This window comes from Maylandia zebra, linkage group LG22 (assembly GCF_041146795.1).
Source record: "Maylandia zebra isolate NMK-2024a linkage group LG22, Mzebra_GT3a, whole genome shotgun sequence".
NCBI lineage: Eukaryota > Metazoa > Chordata > Actinopteri > Cichliformes > Cichlidae > Maylandia > Maylandia zebra.
Window position 1 is genome coordinate 1,978,472 of NC_135187.1, and position 10,395 is coordinate 1,988,866.

The following is a 10,395-nucleotide window of genomic DNA, read 5'->3' on the forward strand; positions in this document are numbered from 1 at the left end:
ACTCTTCACCTTCTTCCTCCACACTGAAGCACAATTATTCTGAATCTTGTCAGTGGTTTTTGTTCACAGTTGATACGTATTTAGCTCATCAGATTTCCTGTAGTTCTAACACCTCCACCCACAGGACATGTTAAAGAGCAATGGCTGCAAGTTTCTGACTCTTATTGATATATTTGACAAAGCAGAGGAAGAAGATTATTTCTGTTCAACGTTTCACTCATTTTATTTTATTTTATTTTATTTTGGTTTCACTGAAATATTTCAGATGCTTTGAACAAGAGTGAATTCAACAAACTTCACTTCAAACACAATAAACTGAACCACAGTTACAACGAGCTACAGACTGAACATCAAGGTAAGAAAGTATTTAAAATTAACAAGAAAATACTAATGTCAGATAAAATTTATATTTACATTTTTTAACATGTTTTTTTTCTACAGAAACAAAACGACTCAACAGTCAGTTACAGGAAGAAGTGAAGAAGCTGAAGGAGAAGATAGAAGGTAATAAAGTTTGAATAACTGATAGAAAACATCAGTGTTACACAGTGATAACCTGATTGTGTCTTTGTTTTGAATCCTACATGTTTGATGCTGTGTAACAGTTTCTCTGTATAAATGTAAGTTTCAGTTCATTATGAATAAGAGAGAAAACCTGAGTTTAAATGAAGCATTTACAGGGAAAATGACAGGAACCAAAGATTAATGTGATACAACAGGACACAAAGTCTGTCTTTAAAACATGTGTTTGACTTTAAGAGAAGTGTCCTGATCGATGGATGAGATTTGGAAGCAGCTGCTACTTTAAATCCACTGAGAGTGAAACTTGGTCTGAGAGCAGGAGAGCCTGTCAGGATAAAGGAGCTGATCTGGTGATGATAAACAGCAAAGAGGAACAGGTGGGTGTGTTTGTTCATGTCTGTGTGATCTTTGATGGAGCTGACAGTCATCTGTTACTTGTGTCTTTGACCTGCTGTCAGTCTGTGACCTGCTTCCTGTCTCCACTCTGATGGATTTCTTGGATTCTCCTTTTTTGTTGCAGACACATTCAAACGTAAAGTTTTTACACATTTGACAAACATTTAATTTACACAGAAATGTTATAAAATGAGAGAAATCCTCATAATCCAGATTATTTTTCTGATTCAATCCAACTGAATCAAATGATTTGTTAACACTGATTCCACTGCAACACTGACTGAGCTACAGGAGGAGCTGATATTCATTGATTCTTTGGCTCTTTCTGATTTCTGCACAATGGAAGAAAAGTTTCATCACAGTTATTCTTCCTTCAGACATGTTCACAAGATGATGTCACTACAACAGAAGTGCTGAATTATGACTGGAGACAATATTTGTGTCTCTTCTCAAACAGGAATTTGTCAATGAACTGAACCTGAGAGGAGAGTCCTGGATTGGTCTGGAAGCTAAATGGACATCAGGAGGATATAAATGGGAATGGGTGGACGGATCAGCGCTGACACAAACGTGAGACTTTAGTTTGTTTCTATTCCAGAGTTATTATTTAGAAGTGAAACATGGATGTTTTGGAAGATAGATCAGCAATACATGAGTTGAGCTATTTTCCAACAGCCCCACAAACTGAATGTAAAGAAAAGCAGAAATCCTCCTTTGAATGAACAGCTGTGCTTGAACTCTCTTCATCTGCAGTCTGTGATGACGTTCAGTTACAACAAGTCAGTTTGAAGGAATCAGGATTGAAACATGTTCAAAGCAGCGACCGACACATTTCACTTTGTTCAATTTGTCTTCATGTTTTTGTGCTGTAATGTTTCTTTTCTCACAGAACAAAAAGTGTTTCAGAGAATTCCTGTCTCTTCTTCTTTGGTGTTTGTAAAACTTCAGAACATATGAAGGAAGAAGCTTCAGTAAATATGACCTGATAGACACACATTTCAAAGTGATGTCTGTAAACAGCTGACAAAACAGTTTCAAACAGCAGAAAGTCAGCTCTGACTTCTTTTTATTCTCCATTTTTACAGCAGGAAGATTTCATATTCATCAAAGCTTGAAAGCTGTTTTAGTGTGCATGATGATTCTCAGAGAAAAGTCTAAAGGAGGGAAAGTGGGCGAGAAACCTGGGAAAGAAATACAGCAAATATTGGAAATATTCCAAAAGAGACGCATATTTATATGAATGTGACAATAGTTATGAGTTTAGTGCAGTTTCATATCAGATTTGATCTCTCTGACAGGTTCTGGGGAACAGGATCGTCAGATCCTTATTCTGGTTACTATGGAGTCTGCTGTGACCGTGATGGGAAATGGATATGGTCATATTATCCTAATTCAATGACCTTCATCTGTGAGAAATGAGTTTGGTGCTTTGATGTAAATGTTTGAATAATCCAACCAAAGACACCTCACTATGAAATGTCCTGCATGAGCCTCAGACTCAGCTTACAGTCTTTACTTGTTCATTCTGCATCATATATTGATTACATATATTGTCCCTCTGTGCTCTGTGCTGTACAGTAAGGTTGGAAGTCATCCACACAAAACCTTGAAGTACTTCATTACTCTGTAGTTCCAGCAAATTGTTCTAATAAAAGTCAAAGTGCAGCTTGTCTTTACTTTGCTTTACTTGGTTTATTCATCAGCCTGTTGGTCCTAAAACTTCAGTAAATGTCTTCTTCAGTTTCTCTCAAACGGCTGAAAGTTGCTGCTTCTTACTTTTAGCTACAAATCAGGAACCAAGAGACTGAAACCAGCACAAATTCAGTTTGTCAAACTTACAACGTGTGAATAAGTGAAGATGAATCCGTTTAAAACAACTTTCCTTCTTCTTCTTCACTTACATCAAAACACAACTTTACCTTCCTGCTTAGTTTGCAGCGAGCTGCCTGCACAGCGTTAACACACTGAAGGTCAAAGTTCATTTCAGCATGGCAGAAAGGAAAAGTCCAGAAACAACAACTCTCACAGTGGACACGGTTAAAGTCTGTTGATGACTCTGAACGTGACTCGGGTCTTTTTGTAATGTGGGCCTTAGTCGTCTTCATGAATCAGACAGTTTCAGAGCCAGTTTCCATGTGACACACTTCCTGCTTTGGACCCTTTACCTGCAGCCTGTATGTGTCCACATGTGATTGGTGCAAAGCTTTTAACTAATGACCACAGACCCTGGTTGTGTTTCGCTTCAGATGATTTTCAGCATTTCATTGAATTCTAACTGCATCAAAGACATTTCAGCGTTTCAATTCATCAAACTGACTTCAGATCTTGTTGCATGCTGTGAGTTTCTCTGCTGGTAAACTCGAAATAACTGAAGTTCACACTGACGCCATATTTCCTGCATCAGAAACATTCGCTCATTACTAACATTATATATTGTGTGATGACAGCAGCTTCTGAGAAAGCTATTTTTAAGTTGCTGCTGCTAAGTTCAAGCTCAGTGTCTGTGCATTATGACAAACATTTCAAATACATTTGTGGCTTTGCTTGTATTGGTGTACAAGTATCTATGTATTAATGCATGTAATGGAAAAGTTTTCCAAATAAATGGAGAAAAGTATTTAAGCTGTCTGTGTTTGTGCTTTATTCTGCTGTTCGTTTCTGACTCGTTCACATTTGTAATTAATCACAACGGCATCAATGAAATCTCAGTAATTAAACTGATAAATCTGAACTTCAGGTCTTGTTGAAATCTGTTTGTTTGTCTGTTTCCAACTGGAGACGGTGACAGTGACAGAGCGAACCTCTGCAACGCCGTGACGCCCCGTTAGCTTAGTTCACACTGACGTCATATTTCCTGTGTCACAAACTCTTCTTCTCTCTTCTCATTCTGTGGACTTACAACATGTAGAAACTCATGAAAGCAGCATCTAACAAAGGCATTGATGTGCATGTTGCTGCTGCTGAGTTCAGCCTCAGTGTCTCTGAGATATTCAGACAGGAAATGTTCAGAATGTTCTGGAGGTGTTTTAATGACTTTTTGAAGTCTTTGTTGTGTTCGTGGTTTGTTCTGCTGTTTCTGACTCGTTCACATTTGTCATCAATTAAAACTGCATCAGTCAAAGTTTTGCATTTGAAGTGAACTGAACTTCAGATCTTGTTGGATGCTGTTAGTGCTCCTAAATAACTCAGCGTTTCACACATCATGACGTGACAGGAAAACTGTGGCTCTCTTCTGGTTTGACTTCCTGGATATTTTCAGTTCAAAGCTGCCTGACTCAAAGAAACAGGCAGACAGTGACGGACGGTCAAATATCTTCTTAGCTTAAGATGTCGACACAAACTCAAGGTGTCCATGACTCCAGGGTGAAATACAGCAGAGGGACCCATGAGGATGGAAGAGGAAGAGAGCAAATCGAGGTGGAGATGTTAGACGATGGAGAGCAGAACCCTGCTGGTGGATTACAAGAAGCTGGTAAGTAGGAACGAACTAAAAATACAAACTACAGATAATAAAAGGGAGGAAGAAGAAGGAGCTCCAGAGCCCCTCATTAGTGCTCCATGAATGGACTCTTTGTGTATTTTCTCTGTAGATGAACACACCCAGAGAAAGCTTCCAGCTGTGGACAGCAGCTGTTTCAGAGCGTTTGAAGTGACCCTGGGAGTGCTGTATCTGCTGATTCTGGCTGGAATCTTAACACGCTGTGAGCAACTTTATTTATCATGTTAGATTTGTGATTTTTTAACATTTTAAGGGAAATTATTTGATGTTGTTTACCTGATTCTGTTCACTTCCTGTTCTCTCTTCATGTTATAGTTAGAAACAGTCACTCTGCAGAGTTTTCTTATATATGTTACACTACTGCTGAAATATGTTCACTACCTACAGGCTGGTTACAAATGTGCTGGGGCCCAGCTAACTGATGAGATCTACACTAAAGTAAATTAACTTAATACAAGGCTGTCGAGGCTATCGAGGCTATCGTGGCTCAAGAGTTGGGAGTTTGCCTTGTAATCGGAAGGTTGCCAGTTCGAGCCCTGGCTTGGACAGTCTTGGTCGTCGTGTCCTTGGGCATGACACTTCCCTCTGGTGGTCAGAGGGCCCGGTGGCGCCAGTGTCCGGCAGCCTCGCCTCTGTCGGTGCGCCCCAGGGTGGCTGTGGCTACAATGTAGCTGCTGTCACCAGTGTGTGAATGGGTGGATGACTGGATGTGTGAAGTGCTTTGGGGTCCTTAGGGACTAGAAAAGCACTATACAAAAACAGGCCATTTACCATAAGCCTTTAATGTTAGTAGGGATGGGAATTGTTTAGGCTTTATCCAATACCAGTACCAAACCGGTGCTTAAAGAATGGAGAACACACACTTTGTCCAAAAACCTCTCATGTTCATCTGTTTTTTTGTAAAAAGATAACAATGTTAGCCTTTTCTGCAGCTATGGGGCATATATGGTATCACTCTTGGCTGGAAGCAGTGCTTAAACAATGGAAAAAACACAAACTTTGTCCTAAACCTCTCATGTTTAACTGTTTTCCACTTTTTCTTTGGTCTTTTTAGCCTTTTTGGCCAGGGTGAAGGGAGCATCTGCCATCAAACAAGAAGACAGCCGCATGTAGCTATGATGATGTTTACCTTACATGCATTAATGTAATAACGTGGTTAGCCTACTCAATGTAAATTACACACGAACAGCATTAAGCTACTCACGCAGAGAAGAACGGCTGCTGCTGCATCATCATCCTCATCATTTCTGCTACACTGGCAGGGCTAGGGGCCAGGACTCTCCTCTTCGGGTTTTTGGGGGATGTTGCTAACTCTGGGTCCGATAACAGGCACCACACCCGCAGTAGATGTGCTCGGTGTGAGGTCTCGCAGCAAGCTACCAAATACGGCGCATTTCTCCGGATACCGGTACCCATCCCTAAACATTAGTGGCTAACCACCAGCAGCTAAAGCTGAGGACACACTGGAAAGGATTCACTCGTCACCAGAGATGGGCAGTAACGCGTTACTTGTAACGCGTTACTGTAATCTGATTACTTTTTTCAAGTAACGAGTAAAGTAAGGGATTACTATTGCAAAATCAGTAATTAGATTACCGTTACTTTCCCGTAGGAACGCTGCGTTACTGCGTTACTAAAACCGTGATTTTTTTTGCGAGAATGTCTCATGACAGTGACGTAAGCAAGTGCGATGTTGGTGACAGCAGCTGTGTGCAGATCAACAATGGATAATATATCGAGTGCAGAGAGAGTATGAGCGTGCAGCGTTTAAAGTGTGGAAGTACTGACCTTACTTTGAGTTTGATTCCATAAAAAGTGACAAAAACATTAGCGTCCATCGTGCGCAATGGCGTGTCCAGCGGGGTGGCCTGGGGGGGCACAGGCCACCCCCCCAACCAGACTGGCCACCCCAGGTGCCACCCCAAAGGCAAAACAATAAAATTCAATCAAATATCAAATGTCCGATTATGTTTTCACGGTGACGCTCAGATATCCGAGTGTAAGTGAATGCAGCATCGGCTTCTGCGCTATGCGCATCACGTTAGCAAAGGTAGGAGAGCCAAGCGCGAAAGACGGCACTGCAGGAAACAATTTTTCGGTGAAAGAAAATGAGGACAGAATAAATGTCCCGGTAAGTAATATCAAGTTTGTTGAGTTTAGTAAACTTCGGTGAAATTAGAATACCAAGGAAAAAATAACACTTAAAGAATTATTGCAGCTGTGGAATATTTCAGACAGTATGCTACTGAGGGCAGCTAACATAAGAGTTATGAGTTATAAGATATAATCTAAGTCGTAACATTGCTGTATGGAGCTGCAGATTTGGTTGCAGGTTAACATAGCTGGACTGGCCATCGGGCTTATCCCCAGTGACTTATTTTTTTATTTTTTTTGTAATGGCATGAACAATGAGAGGTGGTGGATTGGCCAGATGCAGGTTGATGTGTAAAAATAACTCAGTTGTTTGGTGGTGGCTATAACGGGGCTTCCACAGAGGCAGCAGGTGGATGAGGGAAGGGGAGGCAGGAGGAGAGCCCCGAGGCGGCCACCAGTCCGAGTGTCAGGTGAACTGAACTTCAGGTAAGAAGTTATGACCTGCAGTCTATCTGGGTCAGATATAAACCAAGTTTAGGTGGAGTTTATTTTCATGTTGCTGACTTTTTACCGTCAGTTGCAATAACTCATACTGCGTTCTAGCCAGTTTGACGGAGTTTTTATACAGCTGGGTGGGTGCTATGATGTTACTGATAGTGAACTTTATTTTATTCATAAGGTTAGTAGAGTTGCCAACGGCTCCTTAAAAATGGAATGGTCCCTCATTCAGAGAAAATATTACACGTTTCGTATTGAGCTGAGAAGAGACGCAGTTTGTCCCGGACTTTAGCTAGAATGGAAAAAGACACAAAGCTGGAGTTATTCTGTCGTTACGCTGCACAGCTGCCTCTTCTCTCATTCTCTCCCCCTCCCTCTCCTGTTGCTACTTCAATCATGAAACTGATCAATGATCAGCTGATCGGCTTTTCTCTCTCGTTTTTTTATCGCCCACTTTGCGCCAGAAAGAGGAAACCAGCAGATGTTGCGCTAAACAACAGCAGCACGTTTACGCTTGATCAGCTGTTGTTAGAATGTATTTAATATTAATTTCTAGTATCAGCTGATGTTTGCTGGAGCCACAGCTGTAAAGCTGCTGGTCATTATGTCGGTTTGGATATGTGGTGAGAGGGAAACATGAAGATGAAACCAGGAGATGTCCTTACTGAACCATCAGAGCTGAACAGGTGATGGAGAAACAGGTTTACCTTTTAGGTGACATGAATGAGTTGAAGTTATGAACTGTTTCTGAGAGACAAATAACACCAGGATCCTTTTTTATGTAGCTGACAGCTGGTAACTATGCAGGGGCGGGTCTAGCAAAGTTTAGCCAGGGGGGCAGGTAGGGCATTAACAGGGAGAGGGGGGCACAAAGAAATACTTTTCTTTCTTATTCTCATTTAAAATATCTAGTTTTTATTAAATAATTATCTAAATCTTACAACCAAAGTTTTTATCTGACGTAAAATGTATAGAAATCATACATATACCAACAAGACTGTGTACATCACTGTCACAACAGGGTTTGTTTTCATTCAAAGGCTTTATGGCTTTAATACCTGCTGGGTCGGTCTGTAGTAAAAATGCCCAATTTTTTTGTCCCAGTCCAGCCCTGCAGGTTAATACTGGCAGTGTCACCATGCCAGCTGACTGTATTTCATCATCAGCCAGTGTTGTTCTTTATCAATATTACTAAAGTTTACCATAAGGCAGCATAGAAAGTATTTACTTGCTTTCAGGTTTTATTCAAATATTAGTCTTTTCAGTTGTTTCTCCACTTTTTTCCTGTTTCAAAATCAAACACCAGTTTGTGAGAAGATTATCTTCTTTTTTTAACAGGCAGATAAAGTTTTACATTGGCATTGGCTAATTTGTCAATTGTATGTTACAAATGTTCGTATTTTAATATTCAAAAATGTTTTTGTCCAAAACATATGTGCAGTATATGTCAGTAAAAATACTATGCAAATATTGCTGTCCTTGAATGCTGAGTAAACACTGACAAAGCACTGATTGTATCTCTTGTCCTTTATCAACGCAGTATCTAAAAACTTTGCACCGTAGTGGTTAAAATCTCATTCTAATAAGAGTTAAAAGTGCATTTGGTTATTAGGTTTATAGGATTATTGAATTATGGTTAACGGTTGGTAGAATGTTTTTTTAAACATTATCTGCCAATTACATCTGCCACCCTTCTCCAAATCTGTGCCCCTACCTGGCCCCCCCAACAAAAATTTTCTAGACACGCCACTGATCGTGCGTGGGAAGAAAACTTCTTTTTACAGCGAAAAAAACCCCTAAACTTCCGAGCAAGCACCGAGTAGCTACGACGTGATGGGAAACTCACAGAGAAACTCACGGCTTCTTCAACTGACCGCAGCACACCTGCACCAGGGTAAACCTCCGCCTACCCTGCTCCTGCTTTACAGGTGAAAATAGAGCAAAAGGACCGCTGAGTCTTTGACTTTATTTATTTTCTGCTGTGTTTTACTTGCATCTATTTGAAAGACTGAGTGTAAACACAAAAAATATTTTATTTTATGTGCTGGAATGTGCAGAAAATAGGTTTAAATGTTAAACTAATTTATTCAAGTCAGAGAATGTTGCATATAATTAAATGTTTTGCTTGATGCATAAAGTTAAAAGATTAAAACTAATAAAACAAGTTAAAAAAAAGAGACTTTTCCATTTGATTACATTTTGTATGATGGATTATGTAGAAAAAGTAGAATTGGGCTGAAAGATCTATCACTTTATCACCTCTTCAGGTTGTAAATCGTGCTTTTAAAAAGTAACTAAGTAACTAAGTAACTAAGTAATTAATTACTTTTGAAAATAAGTAATCAGTAAAGTAACGGGATTACTTTTTTGGGGAAGTAATCAGTAATTAGTTACTGATTACTTTTTTCAAGTAACTTGACCAACACTGCTCGTCACGTATCACTTTGAAGATCACAGCTGGCTCCAGTTTTATGTAACCTAATGTATTTAATACTAAATCATATGTCAGGCTTGATGTGCTCTCATATGTAGTCGCTTCGATCTCTGTCTCTGCCTGGAAGTAGAGAAACATTACTCTTCAGTTCCCATCGTGCTGATTTTGAACATTATGGAATTTAAGTCATGTACTAACAGAGACTTGGAGGAGAGACACCTAATATTTAATAATCCACATTTCACTGTTTTACTCTTTGGTTCATATGTGGATACTGTATTGTTCTTTCTTTGTGATTTTTTATGTTTTAGTCATTTTTTGCTGGTCCTTAGTTTGGTTTTTTTGTCTGTTTGGGAGTTGACACAGTCTCTTTGGAGATGTTTTTTTTTTTTTTTGGGGGGGGGGGGTGTAACAGGAGGAGGGAAGCTGCAGAGAGGCGTGTAAAACTGCAACTCTGCTTCCTGGTCCCAACTCTGGATAGCCATGGTCTGGGGCATTTACTAAATTTGTCTATATTTTTAGAAATGAGAGCTGCTCCATCCAAAGTGGAGGAGTGGGAACAAGACCAGGTTTCCTTCAGAAGGTTTGCCAATTATCTATGAAGCCCACATTGTTTTTTGGACACCACTCAGACAGCCAGCAATTTAAGGAGAACATGCGGCTAAACATGTCACTCCTGGTCTGATTGGGGAGGGGACCAGAGAAAACTACAGAGTCCCACATTGTTTTGGCAAAGTTACACACCGATTCGATATTGATTTTAGTGACATCCGATTGGCGTAACCGGGTGTCATTACTGCCGACGTGAATTACAATTTTACTGAATTCATGTTTACCCTTCCCCAGCAGTTTTACATTTCCTCAATGTCGACCTCTGCAAAGACTTTTGCAGCTGATCAAACACACACATCCACACATGTGCAATAAGACTAAGTGCAATACTCTTCTCTGA

General features: G+C 40.0%; 1 long non-coding RNA gene across 1 annotated transcript; it reads left to right on the top strand.

The window, feature by feature from the left end:
• Positions 1–216: 216 nt before the first annotated feature.
• Positions 217–1,475, top strand: LOC143414596 (uncharacterized). Its single transcript, XR_013095238.1, has 4 exons — positions 217–355; positions 442–504; positions 760–899; positions 1,376–1,475. It is a non-coding gene; the product is annotated as an uncharacterized LOC143414596 (long non-coding RNA).
• Positions 1,476–10,395: the final 8,920 nt, after the last annotated feature.